The sequence below is a fragment of the Pempheris klunzingeri genome, chromosome 3 (assembly GCF_042242105.1).
Source record: "Pempheris klunzingeri isolate RE-2024b chromosome 3, fPemKlu1.hap1, whole genome shotgun sequence".
NCBI classification, from domain to species: Eukaryota; Metazoa; Chordata; class Actinopteri; order Acropomatiformes; family Pempheridae; genus Pempheris; species Pempheris klunzingeri.
In genome coordinates, this window is record NC_092014.1 from 13,220,796 (window position 1) to 13,227,430 (window position 6,635).

Consider the following 6,635-nt stretch of genomic DNA (forward strand, 5'->3'; position numbering starts at 1 on the left):
TTCCCATGTACATCCCGACAGCCATTCAGACACATCTGGTGTGAAGTCTGATGTCTGTAGGCTGGTTGAGTAGGTGACATATTGCAACCTGTCTCGTGAATCTAAAACAAAGTACCCCTGGTGCTGCCAATAAATCTATGGAAACCATTAGCTGATGGCTTGGGACTCAACCTCATCATTTAGAGGCACACAGACACTCCCCTCCACCCCCTCTCTCTCTTTTCCTCACACACACACTTTCCAACCCTGCACAATCCAAATTCTGCAGACATCCATTGTGCTTGTGCATGATGTTACTCAAAGCCGTCTGCTTTCAGCAATAGATTATAGCTAATCTCTTTACAGCTTAAAATCTGCTTCATCTTTACCTGCCATCAAAACCCAGGTATTCACCCTGTGGCCCACAATGCAAGTGAATCACAGAAACACTAAGCTTTGCAAAAGATTCTTGTAAGCAGAGAAATATTTATCCACCTTGTGTATTATATGCTCCATCTATTTGGGTGGAAATTTGCATGTAAACAAATCTAATCAGAGCTGCTGAATAAACAAGTCTTCGCTATCCTATCTGTCAAATATGTTCCCACTCATATCAGAGTGGGGTTTCTTCCATTTTCTCCTCCCCTGCACCCACACTCTACAGTCTTTCTCCACCACTCATTCCTATCTCCATCTCTCCATCTTTCCATTTCCTCACAGGTCTTACCTTTCTATCCCCTCTGCCTCCTTCCATCCCTTGAGGAGGGAGATACTATCTATTTACCCCTCTCCCTGCATCCCTGTCCTCTTGACCCACATGAAGGACGAAGCAGCCAAAGCCAGCAAACTTAGCTAAGGCCTAAACGCTTAAGAATAATCCCCTTTTGTTCTTTGTCCTTCCTTGAGACATGCCCGAGCTGGACATTTTTCCTGACGCCCAAACTCCTTTGTGCACCTCTAGGGCCTCATTTTTGCGAATCATTAGCATGTATTACTGTCTCCTCTGCCTCTAGCTTCAAGTCAAACTCATCTCCAGAACTCCATATCTATCCATCAAGGCTCCATAAAAAAACCCAACATCGTCAAACGCTCTGCAGAGGGTCATGCTAAGATAAAACAAAAGAGGGGAAATCCAATCCAATGCCCCACAAATTTGTCAGAGAGAACTGAGGACGAGGTGAGGAGTTGAGAGAGGACAATCAGGAGAACTCAGCCAGCAGTGAAACCCAATGTGATGGTTTACTAACTGCCCCAAAATGAGGATGCGAAAGGGCACTGTGAATATTAACGCAGGTGAAAGACTACTTTTTTCTTCTTTAAGGGAAGAAGGGAAGGAGACAAGGAGGTTAGAAGAGAAACTGAACTGAACTATATGGAAAAAACAGACACATTTTTCCAGTGTTAACAAAATGAATCAATCTTCTGCCTCCATCAAAACAAGCAGTGCTTTGACTGTTTGTTTGCCATGTCTCTACCCCAGTACTCTTTTTTCTGCATCCAAGAGCACAGTAAGATTTGCAGTAAGTACTCCCGCTCTTCACTGCCAAATTAGACTCATCTGGAGGCAGCACAAACACAACAGATTTAAAAGCACGCAGGTGTTTTGGCAGAAGAGTGCTGTGCATTGTAGCTCGGCTGCTGCTTTGTCAGCTGACTATCTAACAATCTGTGGGAAATGTAGTTGTTTAAAGAATAAACACATCACTGGCGGGATGACCTCTGTACAACTCTCTCTCATTCATTCATGCATATCTCGAGGAACAGACGAGTGTTTGTCGCAAACTCACAAAGCCACTGGGTGAGACACATTCCTGCACACAGAAACACACACTTTCCCCTCGCTCACGTACACACAGCGAAAGTCAGACGCACTTAAAATACATCCCTGTGAAACCTTGTAGGACAGCATGCACGCCAGCACCATCCATAGACCAAAGCAGTTGTACCAGTATACCTCACCTCTGACTACAGTAGGTCAACTGCATCTTTATTCCAGAGATCAGCCCTATTAATAATTCACACAACTCCATCAATATTTCAGTCATAAGCAGTCATATTTCTGTCCTGCCTGTAAGACTAAATCATTAATGGCCAACGGAACTCTTAAAAACAACAAGGCAGAGAGTTGGTGTTGGTGTATGCGTCTGTCCAACCGGACATGAGAGCTGCTGACCCTGGGCACGTCAGCACCCTCTCCTTACTACATCTCATCCCTCATCCTCAAATCACTTCTTCAACAGTGATTTAACACTCGGGGGCGGAACGGTCTACGCTGCTGATTAAAAGGAAATTAGTCTTTATTTTTAAACTGCATCATCAGTCGAGACTTATCTGCAGGCCCTTACTGGGAAGTACCATGATTTCATGCTGAAATTGCTTTTTTGTGCAACTATGAAGTTTTCAAAGCAATTTGCTGGAAGTGTAATGGCTTTCACATTGTTGTGTAGTTCATAAAGAATGTCAGGCCTGACTCAAGGCTGCAGTGACCGGGCAGTTTTGGAGCAATAAACAACACTACTATTCCATTTGCTTCCAAGATGAGAAGTCAGAATAAAGCATTGTTCTCCTTGCATTTCAGCAGACACTTCACGCTAAAGTAATTAACTTGCATAAAGATTTTAAATGACTGCATAGTTTAACAAAGACCAGCAAAAAAGGAAAGTGTTGCTGCATATCATTAAGAAAAAACTCTTTTAGAGGTGAATGGGTCAGGACTGCCACCACATGAAAGCCATACCAGCGTCACTAACACGAGAGCTTGCAAAATGTCTTCACAGCTCCCTGGTTTCATTGTCATTGGTATTCACTGACCAGAATGGATGAGAGTAATAGCTGGTAAAATGGTCTGACTGTCACAGAGCAAATTACTTTCATTTCAACGCAGCACCATCAAGCAGCGAAAGCCACTGACATGTAAATAGGAGACAAAAAAAGAGAAAGGCACTTACACAGAAGTCATTGACATGTAAATACCAACAGAGGGAGATGAGAGAGAGAGAGAGAGAGAGAGAGAGAGAGAGAGAAATATGATGTGGCGAGAGGGAAAACAAAGAGAGAGAGAAAGAGTGACAGAAGGCTTTTGAGTTTTGAAGTGCCGTAATGGTCCTCATTCTCATTCAGGTGTAATTTAAATGAATAGGTCGGCAATTTGATTGATAGAATCTTGGATGAGGCTTTTGGTTCTGAATATAAGCCAAGAAGAATGGAAATCACACTCTGCTCTCTATGACTATCCCTCTCCCTCAAACTATCTGTCCTTCCCAGCAAAGTGCAGCGCCACCCATGTAAGACAAAGTTGTACACGAGTCACATAATATCCTCTCTTTGCACCGAAATGGCTTCCTCAGCGTGTCAAGCTCTGTGCTCCAATGGCTGTCTCTGTTGCATCTCTTGCCTATGCTGTATGAGTGATGACAGGGAGCAACTGGCTTCCATTGGGATCTAATCAAATGTGAGGGCCCAATGCGGCTGCAGCCTGATAGAGAGGCGCTTTAACAGAGCTGCTCAAGGGAGACTCATCCATCAACCTGCAACCAACCAAAGAGCACCAGGCTACCGCTGGCAATGATGGAGAGCTCACTGACTGACTCAATGGAGGTGTGTGTGAGCGTCTGTCTGCACATGCGCGTGCATGTATGAATACAGAGGTGCAATAGATATGCAGCATGAGAGGAGATAACCATATTATCCCCTGCTTCAACCCAGACTCTAAAATGAGTTATGTTTGACAGTACGGATATCTGATAGCTGACAAGTGTGGTAACACAGTTATTTGACATCAGATGAGGCCTTCAGGAACATGGCATCAGCATGGCTGTCTTATCACTGACTGAAATTTATCAGTCATCACTTTGAGCAGACAGGTGTCCACTGCTGTCTCCTGTCAGAGGATCCATGCTCTTGGGATGATATCATCATCATCATGGGATGGTCCTAATAGGTGAATCAGCAAAACGAAATCAGGAAGTGCTTTTTGTTTGAATGTTTGTTTGTTTTGTCTTTTTTTTTTTATTGTTTGTTTTTTGTATAAAAGAAGCAGAAATGCTCGATTAGTGGATCCTTTAGGTGTAGCGAGTTTACCTTGTTTGAACTTACCTTTTAACTTACAGAAACCACTTTCAGTGGAACAAAGAGAAGGAGGGAGACTGCGTGAACAATAGATTCTGACAACAGATCATAGCAAGATTATCTCTTCCCTTTGCTTTTGGGAGAGGGGACAGAAATATGAAAAGCGAGAAAACCCAGAGCGAAAGAGACAAGAGAGAAATGAAATGAATGGACATCTGATAAGGATCAAATGATTTACTGAGGAAAAAATAAGGGATAGGGAAGAGGGTGTGTGTGTGTGTGTCTTCCTTTTTCTTTATCAGCGCAGACAGCAGGCCTATGAGGTCAGTACCTAATCACAGTGGAGGTTAGATTTCTATCTGACTATCTTCCAATCTTTCCATCTCACTGCTGGCCTCTCTCTCAGCTACTGTCTGAGATCCGCTGTGGGGCAAAGGATTCAGATAATATTAGTGATATGTTTTTAGGTATTAACACACAGACACACATGCATAGAGTGGAAAGTATTTGGATTCTGTTGGCTAAAGTATAAGCATGGGAGGTTTAAGCAAGGGCAGCAGTGGGTGTTATGCTTCTAATCAAGCATGGCATTAGCTTTATGTTTATTTAGTGTTTATTTATTGTTTACTTGGTCATATTACCTCTCTACTGTGTCCCTGCAGTGACACAGCTATAATTCACTACCATAATTAAATATCTGGCTGAAAACTCAAAAGCCTGATTTTCTCCAATTGAATTCCCAATTCCTCACAGATATGCTGCATCAGCTTACAGATTCACTGAGGCTCTGGGTTGGACAATGTTTGGAGGCAAGAAACGAAAGTGAATATATATGGGGAGAATGGCAAAGCGGGAAGAAATTGTAGGAGGGGGGAAAAAAAGTGAAGTTGAGAGAAGGAAATGGAATTTAGGGTAGATATAGAGAGGGACAGAAAAGTAAATTAGACAGAGAGAATTAGATCATAGAGAAACTGAAAGATGTAGATTTTTGTGCCAGGACAACATTTGGACAAGTCTCTCCTTCTGGGTGTTGTCCAGGCACTTACAAATGGGTGACACACACTGGCATCTGCCTGTTTGTGTGTCAGTGCATCGTCTGTGTGTGTGTGTGTGAGTTTACGTGTGGTCACTGGAGTTTAGAGATTACTGTGAGAGGTGAGGCCAAACTGACAACAGCTGTTGGCATACAAACCACATGACATTGATTTATTTTTGATTCCAGCTTAATACCCTTTCCTAACCCCTTAACTTACAGACACACTCCTACACACACACACTAACACACGCTGTTATAAGTCAGTATGATTGATATAAAAGCTGTCATTCGCTACCCCTTGCTGTCAGGCTTCTCTTATCTCCATGGTGACACAGTGACAGGGCTCCATCTATCCCAAACACCCTGACATGCACGCGTACACACACACACACACACACACACACATACACACACACACACACATACACACACTCACACACACACGAGTACAAATGCATGCAAATACACACACATGTGCATATAAATACACATGTAAACGCATGCGCACACATAAGGCCTGCATGTTCAAATACAGCACATGTCAATTAAATTTGGTTGTTGCAATTATTTATCACCTCCATTCGTCCCTTTGTGGATTCGTCTTATCTTTGATGCTACTGAAGGGACCCTCTCTCTCCACATGGATCATTTAACTTTCATTTGAAATCTCACGCACACACACATGCTGCACTTGAAGGCATCTTATGTTTGCACCGAATTTTACCAAGGCCTCCACTGATGGCTGGGCCACATCTGTCATACAGAGTTTGTGATCAGAGATTTTGATAGAGGGATTTTTAATAGGAGATACAGGAGCCCGCCTCCACACAAGAAACTGCAGGACACTCACACTAGATATTGCAAGATCTTTGCATCAGTGCTCAGAGCCTCTTCAAATTTAGTCTATAGGTCCATCAGCTGTTGGTCCAAAACAGAGTGGGAGAGAAGAAAAATAAAATAGAGATTCAGATGGAAAAAGACAGAAGCATGAGGTGACCAGAGCCGTAGATTATGGAATACTACTACCCTCTGCTGGAAACAAGAGTAACCTGCAGGATTATTTCTGCCTCAGTACACCAACCTCATGGTACCAGTTACACTGACCAACTTTTTTTAACAAGCAGAAACTGCACTCTACTGTTGTATTGATCTCACCCTTTCAGAACATGAAACATAAGACTGATCCTTCTGTCTACTTCTTTCTGGACTAAAAAAAAAGAGGGCCAAAGAAAATCCTTTTGCATAATCTTTCACTGGGCTTTTTGATGACGATCATACCTCTCATTATATTCGTGAAGACTGTAGAGTTGTTCCCATGCTTCTTATCTTGAGGGTAACAAGGCAGCCTGCAAACGCAAGCTCACAAACTCGGTGCTTTCAGAAGCAAAGCAAATATTTTTAGCTTTAAGAGCAAAGTACATACTGCAAACACTGTAGCACCTCACTCTGCTGTAATAAAACCAGCCAAATCCCAAAATGCATGTTTGGATTTGGGCTATTTTTGTTCAAGGGAACAACGCTGTTTTTCACATGGTTTCACAACAATTCAAAT